Here is an 18,055-nt window from a genome sequence, read left to right as displayed (position 1 = left end):
AAAAAAAAAAAAAAAAGAATTGCAAGATGAGTTGGACAAGGGTTCTTTTTGAAGCATTACTCAACACATTTGCAGCTTGGCTCTGCCTCTCCCCACCTCCCCCTGTCCCCAAGAGAATTTTAAGTGAACTGACATCCAAACTGTACAGTTATCTGGAAGTGCTTAGGAGCTTTGAAGGAGTGCTGTTATCTGGGGAAGCTTATAGAAAGATAACTGACCATCCTCTACATGGTGGTGTGTTGCTGCAGATTCTGCTGCTCCCCTGTCTCCTTGGTGGGGAATTTCTGCAGAGCGGATCTATGAAGAGGTCACAGGTTGCAAGGATGTTGCTCTTGCTCTTCTTCAGAAGGAGAATGGCTTCCCACTGTCTGCAGTTCAGTGTTCTGATTGATCCAGAGGCTAGTTGATTTGTTTACCTTGGCAGAATTTCATGATCCTATCAGCCACCACCAGAGCTTCCTCATTTCTCTATGTGTTACCATCAATGGTCTCATTTTACTCCCTAGATCTGAGTGAAACTGAACAGAAATGGAAACAATGCTTCTTTTTCTTTTGCTACCATATTAAAGGGGCAGTGGTATTATTTTTTTTTTCTATAATCCAAAAGCCAGTGGTTAATCATTACCAAGCAGACATTCCTACCTAATCAGTGTTCTATGCATACCCATATACGAATGAGTAGAAGGTAACTGAGTCATTGCATAGGCAGCCATTGTAAGCTTTGAATTTCAAAATTGGCTGCATTGCTAATCATGCCGTGGCTGTACCTGCTAGTATTGAGACAAGCTTGAGACAAGCGTCTCATGGATAGAACACGCAGTTGAGTCTATTCCAGTGTAAAGAATAATTAGCAATAACCAACATAGATTGGACCCCTACTTACATGAATACTTTGGAATTGGAACGCTCAACCCTATTTTATGTATATTGGTGAACTTAAAACATGAAGAAATTCGGTTCCCTGAAGTTAGACAGCAACTAAGCAGTAGGCTGCATTCTGATGTGAATGCCTGTGCTCTTAATCAGCATGATGAATTTTGCCTATTTAGATTAGGGTCTCTCTGAGGTTTGAAGCCACAGGGAAACAGATAGGTGTCCAATTCATAGTTTCTGGCCTTTGGTTTGCCTTTGAGTTACACATCATGCTGAATAGGCTAATTACCAGAATTACTGTTAAAAATAATTTTAAAATTCTTAAGGGTCTTTGATTGGTTGAACATTTCTGTTAGAGTGATTAAAAGTAATGTTGTGTACCTGTGTAGGATTGGAGGGATAAGTGGAAAGGACGCTGATATAATTAAAAAATGGATAATATATGATTCCCTATTGTGAGATTGTATCTAGCTGGGAAGACCAAATAAACTCTGTGATGCTGTTAGTGGAGGACAGCAGGAGTTCAGTGAAAGATGAAATAACTGTGTGGGCCAGAACCGTCGATCAAAGAGAAACAAGGGACTTTGGAAGCATCTTTTCATTTTAGAGAGCATAAATAACAGAAGAGAAGAACATTAGTCAAATGAAACATTCTTCCTTAGATAAAGAGTTTGGTAAGAAGTGGGAGAAACAAATTGGACTGTAACTATTTGCAGTTTAATAATACAAGTGAATGACTTGATTCATACAATAAATGGGAAATATTGTGACTTTTAGAATTCTTTGCAATAAAGATCCCAGAGTCCTCAGATCTGAAGAACTGCAACAATTTCATCATTTTTTTTGTAGTTACAGTTCATATGAATTTAGCAAGTGTAGATTAGATTGGCTAGTTGACTCATCCACAGACCACAGTGGGTAATAGAAAGTTAGATTTCACTTGGTGTATGAATCTTCATCTTGTGCTTACTGAAGTAACCCATTGTTCTTTGACTTCCAGACTGGTAAAGTGTTTATCCTCACTATAGATTCAGTCCCTTCAGGGTCATTAAGTCATAGATACACATCTATCATTATGACTTTATTTTATCTGATAAGTGGAAAAAACAATTATTACTGAGTTTTTCCCGCTAATCCCATCTCAGGAAGAGTATTAACTTAAATAAGCATGTTAAGGCTTAGTTCTTCTGAACTTCAGCTTTCTTATTCATAACAGAAGTCTTACGATTCACATAGAACTTCCTTTTCCACAGACTTGTTTGAAAAGGAAAGTGTTTACTACAGTTTAAAGTGTTACACAAATCTTCTTTGTCATTGGCATTTTATTATTTCAATGAGCTATTGCCTTTTATTTTGGGTTTTATTTTTTAGTAAATTTGGGTGGGATGGAAGTCAATTTCATTATAGACATCATTCCTCATCTTTTAGATTTATATTGCTAATTGCTCTTTGATATTTCATGCTCTTGGCTTTTGCACAGTACTTTTCTACCCACACCTTAAAGAAATGTTGGGTTGTTTTTCCAAGAATACTGTTACTGCTTTTACATTTGCTTTGGATACCAAAGTTTGTCTTAACTTTTCCAAGTCATATCTTTACTTCAAGACCTGTCAAGTGCTACTTTTTTCTTACATCCATCTTTTAATTTTCTAGCTGGTGTTACCAACTTCTGTCTTGAATCTCTAACCAGCTAGTACTTACTACTTGCAACACAAATTAGTTACTTGTTGATTATTGCTTTTTATGTGTATGTCCAACTTCTCTACTGGGGAAGAGGCAGGAGTCTTGAGAGCTAGTGTCTGATGATGATGACTAATTGGGGATGATAAGTATCCACTCATCCTTTCTCTTAGGACCTTTGTTTTAAGGCTAAGGAAATGATTCTGACCACAAGTTTCTCATAGAAAAGTGATTTCTCATATTATTGTTATTGTTGTATCTTTTATTCTGGTGACTTTAAAAGTTAGTGTTGTTTCAATGATTTATTGTATATACTGTGAATCTGTATTTGCTGTCTTATACTGTATATTAAAATTTACAAGAAAAAATTTAGGATTGCTTATCCTCATTAGCATTGTGTTCTACTAGTTAGGTCAACCAGTTGCTTGAAATGTATATTTGTATTACCTTTTCATTTAGGACATTCATGTAAATTCTAGCATTTTAAACATAGTTTGCTCTTTCATTTGCTGTAATCCATTTACACATTTATACTATAACATATATTTGAAAAATCTGTATTCTATAATGAAAAGTGAATGAACATAGTTATTTGGCTGGCATAAAGAAAACACCAGTGAATCTTTTTTCCCATTATTTAAAATAAAGTATGGTGTGTCTTAAGGATATATTGGGAAAAAAAACTGTCAGCACAGAAAGGTGTTTTATTGAAAGATGACACAAGATTTGCCACATTTACCCAAGTATAGCATATGTCAAATCATGGACTGTACAGCATTCTACTTTTATGTATGAACTTCATTTTTTGATGATATGAAATTAGGGGGAAGGCAGATCAAAGGGAAAGGATTTGTCATGGAATGGGATTTATGATTGAATTTACTAGTTCTATACATTACAACCCCATCTTTACCCATTTTTCTTATAGTTTAGATTCCATGGACATCAGGATAATAAGCTTGGTATATTATTTAAATAAGTGAGAACCAGTCAAGTTGAAATCCATCTATGTATTAGGATGATTTGTTTCAAAAAACCCTTTTGGTTAGTGACGAAACAAGCTTATCTTTTCTTATTATGTCTCTGATTATATTATTCATTGTTTCTCAAATGAAACTTACAGGTAAAGCCTCTTCCAGTATCAGCTTATTTGAGATACTGAGAAATAAACAAGGAGAATTCCAGAAATTTCAACCAGTAACCTACATGGAGACTTTGTAAGAAGGATTAGATGGAAAGTTTCCTGCCTGTTTTATTGCGATCTCTGAGAAGCCATGCCCAGTCACTATTTCCTAGAAGGAAGATTTTATTTAGAAGAAAAATTGCCGCTACTATCTGAAATAGTTGTGAAACTTTATCAAAGTGAGCAGTTCTCACAGAGTAGCCCTTTCTATTGGGACCTTAAGAAAACACATGTAAGAATGTGTCATGAAGGGATTTTCATGAGGAGATGGCAAAGTTGTTCCTGTCCCCATGTGATTTTGTGAAATTCCCTGAAGGATACCTTAATTACTAATGGGGTAGAATGCCATTAGGTCTTTTTAAAGGACTGGATTATATTCATATTTTGGTTTCCAATGATACTTATAAAAATCCTGTATGCTTTTTCACTTATAAACAGCATATCAAAGTAATACAATGTGCAGGGTTTATTTTAAGTTAAAAAAAAAGAAATGAAATAAAAGGTCTAAGATTCTGCCTTCCCTGATGTAATCATATCAGGGACTGATGCTCCTCTGCTAATGTGTGTTCTCTTCCGTGTCCTTGTGGTCTACACCAGGCAAGGAGTTGTCCTTTCTTTCAGCTGTACCTTCTTGCTCTAGACTTCCAGTTTGTAATATTCCATGTGGAAAGAAAAGGAGAAAAGGATTTAAATCAAAGGATAGAAGATTTAAGGTCATTTCAGCATTTTCTGAATAGTAGGAAATGCACTTTGCTTGACATGGTAGTAAAGCCCAAGTTTTATAACCCTTGAGATGTTGGTTCAAAACTGACTTCCCTTCTTACTGAATGATCTTATGCAGTACTTATTTATATCTCCAAGTCTTACAGAGAAGTTGGTTTAAAAAAAAAATCTCCTCATGTACTTGTGAGAATAAAAGGAGATAATATATGTGAAATGTACCAGGCACAGAATGGATGCTTAGTAAGTTTTACCTCCAGAGCAGACCACTTGCTTAGTGTGTGAGGTCCTGGGTTTGATCCCCAGCAACACACACATGCATGTGCATGCACAAACACACACACACAATTCCCTTCCCCATTCCCTTATCCTTTTCCCTTGAAAGGAAGGGGATGAACTATGTAATAAAGTAGTTGAGAGATGGAGGGAGAGACATGGAGGAATTAAATGAGATAGTGTATCTAAAATTTTTGAAGTGATTCAAGAGAAAGTGGCAAAATAGAACCCTGGTGTATTTTTTGTTTTTATTAGAATGATTCTACATTAAATAGTTTTACAGAGTGTACATGCAAAATGGTATACTGGTGGTATGTCCCTTTTTTCTTGAAATTAACAAGTCACTAGTCAGTTTCTGGCAGTGCATAAAGAATTAGTTTTGCATTCATAGAAACCGTTATGATTTTCAAACCAGAGAATGTAGAGAACTGACAAAGCAACATGGGGACATATAGAAAATATAAGAGGCTTTTGTCCTGAAGGAGTATACAGAAAGTGCCACTTACTGATGACTACTCATTTCCTTTATCATGAAGCCCAGAAACTTGGCATGACCTTCAGAGCTTTATGTTATCCTACCTAACGTCCTTCTCCAAATCCGTGTGCAGGTCTCTCTCCCTTGCTGACTTTATTCCAGTCACACAGTGTTCTTTCAGCTTCAATAATGTGTCAGTCCCCCTTCTGCCTGTGGGCCTTTGCACATGCCACTTTCAGTCCAAGCAACTGATGTTCATCTACTCTCTCTCTGTAAATGTTACCTCTTCAGGGAAGTTTTTTGTGACTCCAGCGTAGGACAGTAGTCTGTTACAAACTCTTACTGCACAATATGCTTTTCCATAACGGTATCTACTAGTGTCATGAAATAATTGCATATTTAAATTTTGGTTAAATTTTGTTGTGTTAGTAAGCTTTCTATTACTGTAACAGATATCTGAAATAATGACATTAGAAAGAAAAGGTTTTGTTTTGGCTTACAGTTTTGGAGGTTTCATTTCGTGATTGATTGGCCTTGTAGCTTTTGGGCCCATGTTGAGGCAAGAGCATGTAACAACACATTTACCTCATGACTACGAGGCGAAAGAGACAGGAGGAGGCCCAGGTCCCACTATCCAAAACAAGGGCATGCTCCTCTTGGTATGAAGACTTGCCACTGGGCCATACCTCCTAAAGTTTTTACTACCTCCAAATGACACCATGGGGTGGGGTTTAAGCCTTTAACACATGGGCCTTTGGGGAACACTTAAGATATAAACTGTATAATTTATCCTAACCAATAGGTCATTTTCTTCAAAGCTGAAGAGCTGATGTCCTAAAAACTATGGTTCATGGGCCACAGCCTGCCAGTAACTTGTTTTTATGTGTCTGGTCAGTTAAGAATGGTTATAGTTTTAATGGAGTTTTAAAAAACATATGTGAATATGTGGCTGAGATGGTTGCCGTCAAAATCTAAAATATTTACTGTTTGGGCTTTTACAGAGAAAATTTGCCAATCTCTGGTCTAAAATCATCACTATTTATGTTGAATAAAAGAGCAGAAGTATATATCTATACCTCTTTCTTTTCAGAGCAGGACACAATTGTAGTGAGGCATCCGTGGAGTGTTAATAATGTTGTAGAAAGCACTTGGACAAATTGGGGGCTGTGTGACCATCAGAGGGTTCTTAGCTGCTCAGTCAATTATACTCCAGGTGTGTTGGTTAATGACTGTAAATGTGTAAGGGGTTTCTAATATCATGGCACTTTTAGCTTCTCATGCTGTGCTGAAAGGATTTATCAGCAGTTTGAATTAGGACACAACACATGTATGTTAGATTTTCAATGACACAAAACTGACAAGGTTAGCTATCTTAATTTTAAATGAGAGAATCAATATGGACAATGATCTGGATAGTCTTAAACCCACAGGAATTTAGGAAGAATAAGGGTGAACTCTATGGTTCAAAATATGAAGAACATGTGAAAAAAATGCTACTTTATTTGGAAAGTGGTTTATGACTTTCACCAGATTTAGACTTTTCAAAGGTGTCCATTATCTAACAGCAGTGGAGGATTAACACTGGTTAAGGTATCTAATTAACATAGTGAGATGCCTGGGCACTAATCAGAGCATAACTAATAATTGAAGTAACTCATCCAGATCTTTGAGGGATGAGGAGGCCAGAGGGGTAGAGTGCTCATGAAAGTTGTTGTCTTCTAGTAAGAGAGAATAGATCTACTGTCTGTTGCTCCAGATATAAAATTGCAATACCAGGTGAATATTGCAGAGGCAGTTTTTAGTTCAAAATAAGGATAAATTACAAAGGAAATAGAGCTTTATTACTAATTTACTTATGATATTTTAAATTAAGTTTTCCTTTGCACTCAGGACTGTATTAGGCATCAAGAGTACAGAAATTACTCAGGGGATACTCCTTATAGACTTCAAGGGACATTGGTAAATAATGTCAGGTGTAAAATGTCCTGCCCTGAGTTCTTCCAGGGACCTGAGAGTGGGCAGGTGTGATACTGAATTAATTCTTGAATTAAATGTGTTTTTTTTCCTTTCACTATAATGTTTAAGAAGCAACAAATGACTATATGTTAGGAATGTAGTTACTAAAGGCAAAAATTTGGATAGTTTTTTGAGTTCTTTTAAGATTTTCCAATTTGGTGAATGTCAGTGAGTGGCACATTTTTGTCTCCCCCCCACCACCACCATAAATAGGAGGCAGGCCTTTGAACTAGAGTGTATCCTGGAACAAAGGAATAAAGGAACCCTGAGGTTCAGTTTTCACATTGGTGAAGTGATCATAACCTACTGGTGGCCCATTGAGAGCATCCAGGTGCAGATGAAGAATCTCACAGAGAAACTTCTTTGTGACTGTTTTCTGCCCTTGTGTGAGAATCTTATCTCCCCTTGATTCTCTTTTTCTGCTTCTTCAGTATTCTCTATTGTTCTAATTTGGTACTTGTTCTCAGAGACCTCAGTGAAGGGTACATGAAAAAAAAATCTGCTAAATAAATAATAGCATGACTACTACAGATTTAATTATAGCTATACAGCTGCCTGTTTGAAATGTTCTGCTGGGGCCATATGGTCCCTTGTATATCCCAGCCCTGGAAGAACCTGGTTTCAGTGCCTCCCAGATGATAATATTAAACTCTCAGAGAACTGCTAGCAGCCATTTAGAAGTCAGTAGATGGTACCTTTTACCTTGACTGTCTCTCCCCAGTTGGACTTTTTATTGACAATTGCTTATTAAACTCCAAGTCATCAATATTAATTAAAGCACCCACCTAGACAGATTCTAAGTTGTTCCTGTATACTTGTTAACCTTTCAGCCTGATTTGTGTCATCATGCTCCATGTGCTAAGAGGCAGTACTTCTGTATCTAACTACTTTGACTTCCTTCAGTAAGTATCTTACTGGGTGAGTCTTTTAATTGTTTGCCGTCCTAGTGATATCCTGGGAACAGGAGCAGCGGAGGGCCCAGGAAGGGTGCCTGCCTTTGTTCTAGGAGTATGACCTGGAGTACTGTTTAGCTTCTCTGGACCTCAGGAGAACAGGGACTCTGGACCCTTCAAGCCTTCTTCTGGTTCAGAATTGTGTGCTTGGGGGTCACTTGGAGTCTGTGCTCTTGCCAGTGACACCCATGTGGAGGTGAGGGCAGGTTCCTTTTCCAACTGTGGATTCTGTGCATCCCTTCCCCTTAGTGCTTAGAAAGCCCAAGCATCCCATTCCTTGAGTCACAAAAATCTTTTAGTATGAAGTCTATGTGAAGGGCTAAACCTCAAAGAGTAACAGAACTTGACCTTTATTATGAATGTTTTCAGTTCAAAGATTAATGCAGCCATCTTTAAGCTTTTTCCACATCAAGGATGCATTTGAACTTGTGATGAAATGATGGATGCTTTCTCCAGGAAAATGCACAATAAACATAAAGACTCAAAGAGTTGCATGTAAACCAAGGTGCCCACAGACTTCCTGGGTTTTCCCTGGGGACCCCAAGTTAAGAACTGCTGCTGTGTACTTTGCTAAGAGCCCAGCCATCTCAAATTTGCTCTCAGTGACAGGACCCACAGGTTAGGTCAAGTTTGGTGAAGTAGGTGTGAGGCCTGAAGCCCCAGCTCTGAGGTTCAGATGGGGCAATGGCAGAGGTTTTTGGGCTTGTGGACTTGTACCCAAGTAGAACAAAGAACAGGAGAAGGGGTGGATGGTGTTTTCTCCGTTCCAGCACAAGGAAAGCATTCTGTATAGGTGTTTGCTGAGCCATTAACTTTCAGCTTTGGTTGTCTACATTACCTTTGATGATTCCACCCTCCCACCTCTCATGCCTTGAAGTTTTTCTTTTTGAGAGAGAAGTCTGTGTTATTTATTAGCTGTCCTGACTGGGATGTGTGCAGAAGAGAATGCACACAAAACATTTCCCTTTAAACTGTAATTATCTCTTGAAGTCACTAACCCCACAATGCTAATTGTTGTTTGTTTGTTTTGACTTCATTTGGTTGTTTCCTCTGCAACCTTTCTCTCTCATGGCATCTGGAGGTTGTAGGGCAATGAAAGAAACCCTATGTTTAGGATCTTTCTTTTGGGGGTGGTAGTAGGAGGACTGTCAACAAATACTGCTCTTTAGATATTAATAGGTAGGGCAAGAGTTAGAATTAAGCATTTCACGTGTTTGCTTTTTCTTTTCCTTGTTGAACAGTCATTCAAGGACAAGTGTGTCATTCTGAAGGAATACAGATAAATAAAATGGTAAATAAAATGATAAATAAAATATCATGAGGAATTATGTTTTTTCCTATTATAGTTGCCCTGAATCAGCCTTCAGTTCATCTGATTTCATAGCCTCATAGGGAGGGTCTCTCTTCAACCTCTTCAAATTGAAACTCATGGATCTGTACTTTGAGTAACATTAACTTCTTTAAGGAGGGGCTACCCTCTGTGATATATTTTTAAACCTACAACACAAACAAGGGAAAGAGATTTCTCCCTAAATTTCTGGGGGCTGTATATTGAATAAAATGTGGTGGCAATCTAGCTGTATTGTTGCTTTATTCCTTTGGGAGAGAAAAGTTTTATTTTATCAATCACCTCTTTCCCCTTCTATGATAGTATTAAAACTCTGCTGTAATTTTAACTTTTGTTACCATTTATTGAATATCTACTATGCTATTTCAGGCACTATACTGAGAGCTTTTTAACATTCCATGTTCTCTATAACACCTGACATTATCAGCAACCTTATTCTACAGATGTAAAAGCTAAATAAGATGACAACTCTGTGGTCTTCCAGCAACTGTTCCATAGGTTAAAATAAAAGGAAACTTTAGGGCACAGATATTTTTAGTTCCAGACAACCTTTCACCGATGTATCTGTGAATCACTGGTATTGCTGAAATGTTTGCTTTCAGTGCGGGAGAGCAGGAGGCATTTGATCAGTTCCAGTTTTGTGCCCTGTATCATGCAACCTCTTGTTTCTGCATCTCCTCTACATGGGTCCTCTACATCTGTCTTTTAATTTTTTTTCTCAAATTTGTTTTCAACATTCAGTCCACTGTACTCTCTTGATTCAGGACCTCAGAATATTCTCCATTTTCACACATTTTTGTTGAGGGGCCTATAATCTGCTCAGCATTGTGCATAAATACTTTCAAACCTTATTTTCTCCTCTGAAGAACTCTGTGAAGTAACACTTATCCCCATTGGAATGATGATGAGGAAGCTCAGCTTAAAGAAATGAAATAATTTGTCCAAGGTCCCACAGCAAGTAACTGGAAGAACTCATATTTACCTATAGCTCTGTCTGATTCCAAAACTCATCTTCTCTATTTGAATTTAAGACAACTGGCTAACAGGTTGCTAAGCTTAGCACAGTAGAACTTGGACTGTGAAGACAGCCTGTGATTTGAATTCTTGCTCTGCCTTTCCTAGTTTCATGAAATTAGTAGAATTTATAATCTCTAAATATCACTTTCCACATGGGTAAACAGAGCTATAAATAATAACTTGCTAATAGAATTGCAGTGAGAACTTAACACAACAGTGTGTGCAGTGTGTTCCTGATCCAGTGACTGGCCAGAGATCATTGATTTTAAAATGTTATTACTACTAATTTGAAAATTGTTATTGAAGGCGTTGGTGCCTCTTGATAGCAATGGTGCATTCAGAATCCAGTCTTACCAATATGAGTTTCAAAAATCTTAAGAAGAACTTCAGTGGGCAGCTTTTCACCCATGAACCCCAGATAAGGACAGAACTTCAGGGATTATTATTATTTCTTTAAAACAATGAATGGTGGCACTGTATGTTTACAAGTTTTGGAACCAGTAAAGACCCTTTGCTTATTTACCAGGGCCTTTTTGCAGTTTGCTACCACCAAATGGAGGACCTTTCATAGAACTCTTAGTTCCCCACTTGTCCTTGTGGAGAGTGTAGTGATGCCACAGCACAGATGTGATCACCTGGCTTTCATGTGTTAAAGAAATGTTTACTGAACACTTACTGCAAGGCTGTGACTTTATAAGGTATCAGGGAAACAAAGTTGAATAATATGTGATTCCTTTTTATATAGTATAGTACTTTAGAGCACTCTTTAAAGTAAGAGTCGCAGGTGAGTCAATCAATGACTACATTGTGCTAAGTGTAATAACTCCTGAAAGGCTAGAGAAAGTCATGGAAGGAAGAAGTAGTCAGGGTCAGGCCTTCGTATAAGGCCTGCTGGATTGTGGAGGCATACGTGGAATCTGAGCATCTAAGGGACAGGGTAGGGAGAAGGGCATGGCATGCAGGTAGAGGAAATTTTCCATCAGAATAATGAGTATTTCTAGTCTCCTTCCTTGAGGCATAGAGCTGGTGACCTGTACTTACATACAGTGGAGTTTACTGTATGTAACTGTATGCACAATGAAGAAACAGAACTTGTTAAAAAATTGCATAACTCAGATAGCACCTAGAGTTTGCAAGCTCTTGTTTTTCTTAATGTTATGGTTTGGATGTGAGGTGTCCCCCAAAAGCTCATGTGTAAGACAATGTAAGAATATTCAGAGGTGAAATGATTGGCATATGAGAGCCTTAACCTAATCAGTAAATTTATTCCTTAATGGGGATTAACTGAGTGGTAACCGAAGGCAGGTAGGGTATTGCTGGAGGAGGAGGGTCTTTGGGGTGTGCCTTTGGGGTGTATATTTTGTATCTGGCGAGTGGAGTTTCTCTGAGTTCTGATTATCATGTGAACCGCTTCCCTCTGTCACACTTCCACCATAATATTCAGCCTTACCTTGAGCCTCAAGGAACAGAGCTGGACTGAGACCTCTGAAACTGTAAGCCCCCAGATAAACTTTTCCTCCTCTAAAATTGTTTTCATCATATCTTTTAATCACAGTAATGAAAAGGCTGACTAAAACACTTACCATCCCTTTCCAAATGCTTGTTCTCTGTGTTTGGGTTCTCTCTCTCTTTCTCTCTCTCTCTTTGGGTTTTCTCCCTTCTCTGTCTCTCTCTCTCTCTCTCTCTCTCTCTCACACACACACACACACACACACACACCCCACACAACCATTTTATTTTATGCGGTTAATATAGATGCTTAACTCTGATTTGCTGTATAAAAGACCCAGTGATTTCAGGACAAGAGTTTTTAAATTTGAGATGGTAAAATTTGTTCATCAGACAGAAGGGTTTCACAGTGTTGTAAAGTGGATGAAGCATTAAACACTGGGAGGTCTGGATTCCAATCCTGGCCTAGCCATGTAGCTGTAGCTGTATGAATTTGATGAAGATCTTAAACTTTTCTTCTATCAGTAAACAGAGTAATAATACATTGTCATAACCTGGTTGTAAGAATTCAATCAAAATAGCATACTTGAACATATTAAAAAATTGTATTTGAAAAAAAATTCTTAAAATATGAGCCATAAAATGAGATTTTGACAAGTTAGTTTTTAAAACTAGGTCATTACTTGAAATGTCATCATGTTTAGGAAATCAGAACCAACGGATTCTACATAATGTTATATTTAGTTTAATAGCCATTTGTAAATGTGCTGCTTTGCAGAATCATTTGCATTAATGGTGGTGAAATGTCTAAATTTGGAAGGAAAAATTAGAAAATCAAATTTTCGCCCTCAGGGGACTGTTTTCATTTGAAGTTGTATTTTTTTTTAAATGCAAAAACAGAAGTAGAAGAGTATTCAGAAAGTAAAAAATGTAGCCACAGAGCCTTTTGGCACCTTGTCTAAATGACTTTGCACTCTTTCACATTTTATATGCTCTGGAAATCTCAGACCACATCATAAATGTTAAGTACTTATAACATTATGAGTGATTGTCAAAATTTTGGATTCTGTGGGCTATCAAGCAATAGCTCCTTTTAAGCTTCTTAGACATTGGGCCAATGGTACTTAAATTTAGCCACTGGATATATTCTTCCAAATCATAGCTTGAAGATAAGCTAAAGGGCAATACGAGCTCCCATTAACAACACAACAAAAAATGTTTCTAGTAATTACTCCAGTCGTTTTCTCTGAAAAAAGTCCTATCCCACAGATTAGCTTAAGGGATATATAAAGAATATCCTGATTTAACAGGAAAGTTTTAAGGTAAATTTTCTTATGTGGTCTTGAAATGAAAGGCAGTGCCCATTAAGCAGAGAGAACTGGGATTCTTATCTTTTCCCTTTGTCTGCTCTTTCCTAGTTGAGTAACCAGGCAATTTACAGTAAATTGGTGAGATTCAGGAATGGAATGCTGGGGTGTGTTTAAGATGGTATTTGCTCAGGCTATCCAGGAACACCCAAACCCTGTCCTTGGCACAACACTTTCTCTAGAAGACTATCAGAGAAATGTGTGCATGGAGAAACAAAGCTAAGGAGCTGAGACTTTGTCTTCAAACCCCAAAGCAGAAGCCTGGTGTTCCAGGCAGAGCCTTCTGCCTCATCTTGCTAGCTATAAGGAGTCTAAAAGCAAAACAGTCTCCACTAGGCCATCTCTTTGTATCTGGAACCCAGACTGAATCATGGACCTTCCTTCTTTAGTACAAAGAAAAACTGGAATATGGCTTTCATGAGAACTGTCGTCCCAATACCTGACACAGAGCTGGTACAGGCCTATCGTATACAAATTTGTTTAGTTCAAATCAGCTCTCTTCTTTTCTTGTCATGGGATAGGAGAGATGCTGGAATTGGGGAGAATGGGAGATAGGATCTCCCTTGAGTTAACCATAGAAGCCAACTGGAGGCAATGCACTGGTCTTCAACCATTACAATCTCCCAGATTCTCAGAGTTTGGGTTTGAGTCTGTGCTCTAAATAGATACATGTCATTCTTAGTAGGTCGAATCTATTTCAAAATTGCTCCAAAGATTAGTTTTCACAAGGTGTCATTTGATGGCCTGCTTCTTCATCTCAGTCCTGTTGAAGGCTAATTTTAACCTGAGAAAAGTATACTTGTTTAGGTTATATTTATATTCGGTAGTGGGATATGAGGATTGTAAGAGGAGAAAGGATGAACAGGTCAGGTCTCTCTTTTTTCCATCACCTAAGACTTAGGCCGGGTTTGGTGAGAACCTGCAGGAGCTTTCTGCCTGAGGCACAGTAGAAAGAGAATGCAGTGCTTTGAACTGAAGAGAGGAGGGCCAGTCCACTTTGGAGAAAGTATAAAGTAGCCGGGGAGTAGCTCCACATTTCTTTCTCTTACTAGATGTTTTACCTCTTATTTCTTGTAATCCTTATGAAAGTTTTTAAGATGTGAGTTAGGACTGTGAAATATGGTTTTAGTTTCTCACTGTTCTTTATATTTTTAAAGGGTTCCCTACCAAGAGTACACCACATATGTGCCAAATTTGCAGTAAAGGGGTTATTTATTAAGAAACTCATTGTAGTTTTTTTTAAAGTAAAACACATCACAAATATAGATTGTAAGTTTACTTCATGATTTTTCACCCTGAGAACACACCTGCTGTGGTTTGAATGTTGCTCTCTCCTCCAAAATTCAAGTTTAAATTTAAACTCTAATGTGGTAGAGTTGGGTGTATGGCTTTTGGGAGAACTCTACCCTCATGAATAGGATTAGCTACTCTTATGAAAAGGTCTGATGGAGTGAATTTGCCCTTCTACCTTCTGCTACGTGAAGACACAGTGTTCCTCCCTGCCAGAGGATGCAACACTAAAGATTCAGTCTTGAAAGCAGAGCACAGCCTTCACTAGATATTGGTGCCTTGCTCCTGGGCTTCCCAAAATTCAGAACTATGTGAAATAAATTTCTCTTCTTTATAAATTACCCAGACATTTTGTTATAGCAGCACCAATGAACTAAGACTACATCTGTATAGTTGTCACTCAGTTTGTGAAATAATTAATATTTATTTTCTATTATATTGATTTCTTCTATTTTTGTTATTTCTCCATATGCCTTCTTTGAGTTTTGTTTGCTATTTTATTCATACTTCTTGATGTATAGTTAGATCATTGAACTTTAGTCTTCCTTCTTTTGTAATGTTTGCAGTGTTTAGTCTTTCTTCTTTTGTAATGTTTGCAGTTAAGGCCATGAATTTACTGAACACACATGGTCAGTTGCATTCCATAAATTTTAATATGTCATATTTTCAGATTATGAGTTATATTGACTTTAATAGCTCAAAGATACATATTTTAATCTCTAAGATAACTACTTTTTTAGCATTTCAAATATATTTTTTAAATTCTGATCCAATAATCATGTACTGTTTTTTAAAATAGATTTTACTGAAATCCTATGTTTTATAATCAATATTTTAAAATGAAGGCACTTAAAAGTCTATCTGGTAACTTCATTGTATAGTCCTCCTTTAAGGTTGTTTCTGATTTCTATTAGTTATTTTTTTCCTGAGTTCCAGGTTTTGTTGTTATCTTCTAGTATGCCTGGTAATTTCTGATTAAATGGAGATATTTTAATGCTGTAATGATGTTATCTTCCTTCAAAGATTATTTATTTTGATTTTGACTGATATTTAGTCTGGGGGTAGGTGATCTAAAAATTCAGTCTGGAATTGAACTGATCAGAAGCTATGTTACAATTTTTATGTAATTCCCTAAATGTATAGCCCCAGGCCTACAACCACCTGTACAGAATCTAAATCCTGAGATTCAGATAGGCTCAGAGGTAATTTTTGTGATATAGAATATAGCTGAGCCTATGAAATGACTTTTGAATCTCCTGACTGACCATATGGATGAACATATCAGGTCTCTCTCTCTCTCTCTCTCTTTTTTTTTTTTTTCTCTTTCTTCATTCAGATGTCTTGCTTGCTTCAGGAGAAAGCAGTTAACATACTTCTTGTGTTCAGGTACTATAACCCTCCCATTAGACAAAAAAAACATTGAATTTGTCAAACTCTTAATTCATCAAATTGAGTATTTTTCCTGAGATGTAGAGGAAGAGAATATGCAGAGGCAGAAACCTAGTAAGATGAGAGGATATCATAACAGTGTGTGTGTAGAGTAAATTAATAAATGCATACTCAGAGAGAGCATAAATAATTCAAAGACTATTTGATTAGGCATTTTGAGTTCCTTGAATGTTAAGTTTCTACAGCATGTATTTTTCTCTAATGCTATATTTTGGACTCTGCTCAAGAGCTAATCTCAATGAGATTATAATGTTGGCTATCTATGTAGTTTTTGTTCTGGACCAAGACACTTTTGAGAATGAAAGAGGTGGTAGTAACATTGTTGGCAGGACAATAGGGTAAGTTGAGGCTGTCATGAGTAAGCTCGTAAGCATGGTGTCCCTCTTTTACTACTAATATAGATCTTTCCTATAGTTTGGAGGACATGATACTAGGGTCACCTATAATGACTCTGAGCTTACCAGATGCTTTTGTTTGGGAAAGAATATGAGCTGGCAAGAACATCAATAAGAACTCCAAGAATAATCTCTTTGCCCAGGAAAACAGGTGGATGTTAGTATGGGTTATGAGCAGGGTGAACTGAGACTGAGTATAGTTTAGAATGAAAATCATTCACATGGAAAGGAAACAAGAATGTGTAGAATGGGGTGGCAATAGGTGCAAGCTTTATAAAGCATAATACACTTTATAAAGCATAATACACTTTATACACTCAAGTTGAAATTATTTTTAAATATCACTTATAATAAGGACATTGAATAGAGAACAGGATCACACCCTAACAAGTCAAATTCATTGTACAAACCATAAGTACTCATGCTTACAAAAAATGCTTTATTGGGCTGGGGAGATAGCTCAGTTGGTAGAGTGCTTGCCTCACAAGCACAAGGCCCTGGGTTCAATCCCCAGCGCCACAAAAAAAAAAAAAAAAAAAGCTTTATTATAGATGGAATTTTTTCTTGCCATATTTTATTGATGCATTATAATTGTATATGATGTTGGGATTTGTTGCATATTTGTACATGCACATATATAACAATATAATTTGGCCAATATCACTGCCCAGCATTTCCCCTCTCCCTCCCCATCTCACCTTTGGTCCTTTTCCTCTACTGATCTCCCTTTGATGTTCATGAGGTCCCTGCCCCCTCACCTTTCTTTTCCTTTCTCCTCTCTGGCTTCCCCTATGACAGAAAATAAATAACCCTTGACCTTCTGAGTTTGGCTTATTTTGCTTAGCATAATGGTCTCAAGTTCCATCCATTTTCCTGAAAATAACTTAATTTCCTTTTTCTTTATGACTGAATAAAACTCCACATTTTCTTTATCCATTCATCCATTGGAGAACACCTAGGCTAGTTCCATTATTTTGGCTATTGTGAATTATGCTGTTATAAAAATGGCTATGCATGTGTCACTATAGTATGACTTTAATTCTTAAGGATAAATACCAAAGGGTGGTATAACTGGGCCATTTGATGGTTCCATGTCTAACCTTTTGAGGAAACTCCATACTGATTTCCGTAGTGGTTGTACTAATTTAGAGTCCCACCAACAGTGTAAAAGTGTTCCTTTTTCTCTACATTCTGTCCAGCATTTACTATTGTTTGTATTCTTGATGGCTGTCATTCAGATTGATGTGAGATGAAATCTCAGTGTAGTTTTGATTTGCACTTCCTTAATTGCTAATGATGTTGAACATTTTTCATATATTTGTTGACCATATGTATTTCTTTTGAGGAGTGTCTGTTTAATTCATTTGCCCATTAATTGGATTATTTTCTTTTTTGGTGTTAAGTTTTTTGAGTTCTTTATACTAGAATTTCCTCCCATTCTGTAGATTCTTTCTTCACATTCTTAATTGTTTCATTTTCTGGGTAGAAGCTTTTTAACTTGATGCCATTCATTCACTCATTCATTCTTGGCATTATTTCCTGAGTTTTAGGGCTATTGAGAAAG

General features: G+C 37.1%; 1 protein-coding gene across 4 annotated transcripts in view; it reads left to right on the top strand.

The window, feature by feature from the left end:
- Positions 1-18,055, top strand: part of Slc4a4 (solute carrier family 4 member 4) — a 424,936-nt gene that overhangs the window by 290,491 nt on the left and 116,390 nt on the right. The gene's annotated exons all lie outside the window — the stretch shown is intronic.

This window comes from Sciurus carolinensis, chromosome 10 (genome assembly GCF_902686445.1).
Source record: "Sciurus carolinensis chromosome 10, mSciCar1.2, whole genome shotgun sequence".
In the NCBI taxonomy this organism is placed as follows: domain Eukaryota; kingdom Metazoa; phylum Chordata; class Mammalia; order Rodentia; family Sciuridae; genus Sciurus; species Sciurus carolinensis.
This window is presented reverse-complemented; position numbering and strand designations above follow the sequence as displayed.